Genomic DNA, 1115 nt, shown 5'->3' on the forward strand with positions numbered 1-1115 from the left:
TGACCAACCAGATTAAAAGATGATTTTATGAAGAAGACAAGAAGCGGACATTTTTATTTTCAATGATGGCGATAAAGTAAACAAAATCACCGGCTTCGATATTTTGTTCTATGCTTACAATGGTTATTTTTTTTTAAACAAACAAAAAAAAATACTATTTAGCGTAAAATAATTCGTTTAGCAATAGTGCCGATCCTCAAAAAATTCTCTGGAATTTGTACCGCTAAACTTGGATTGGGTTAGTTAAAATAACCACAATGACGTAACTTGCAATAATATGGTACAAGGGTAGCAAATTTCAAATTAAAATAAATCACAGGAAAATATTTTTATTATACAAATATGTGGTTTATTCCAAAGATTAAATTTTTTATATGTGGTTTATTCCAAAGATTAAATTTTTTATTTATAATTTAAATATAATTTCTGGCATATGGCACCCACGGTTCGCGTGCATATGGTGTAATTTAGACCTCCAATTTTAACAAACTCTACACATTAAATTAGGCTGTATTACGGCAATAACACATTCGATGTTGTCTTCCAAGTAGTTTTTTGTGTCTGGTTTATCAGCGTAGATATGGGACTTTCGATACACCCATATAATGAGGCTAAATTGCACGAACGAGGTAGCCAATTTTGTGAAATTATTTGTTCATCAAATATTTCTCACAATAAATTGATCGCATTGCATGCTGTATGGCCTGTGGCTCCGTCCTGCTGAAACCACATGATGAATTGCCCAACCAAGCTGAACACAAAATAACCGATAGTTGTCAAATCTGCTATTAAAGAAAACAAAGTTGGCAATTTAAAGTTTGCCGCCTCTAAAAAAACATCTGCTATATCAGCTATCGCTTGTAAGATAAGAAATCGTGGAAATGTTAATATGATCGGACATAGTCACACTTGATCCTCTTAAAAGTGTCAAATGTGACCGTTGGTAAAGACCTTTCTTATCGGAAAGTTTTAATCTAGATATTAATCTCACCATCTCATGCTCTGGAAAATCAACTTTGATCTTAGCATATCACGTGAGAAAGTAGAAAGTTTAAAAGTGTCATTTTTTTTTTTTTTTTTACATTTTATTTTCCATAGCTTGTTCTTTTTATGAT

This window comes from Euprymna scolopes, chromosome 33 (assembly GCF_053919585.1).
Source record: "Euprymna scolopes isolate OS-2025 chromosome 33, ASM5391958v1, whole genome shotgun sequence".
Taxonomy (NCBI): domain Eukaryota; kingdom Metazoa; phylum Mollusca; class Cephalopoda; order Sepiida; family Sepiolidae; genus Euprymna; species Euprymna scolopes.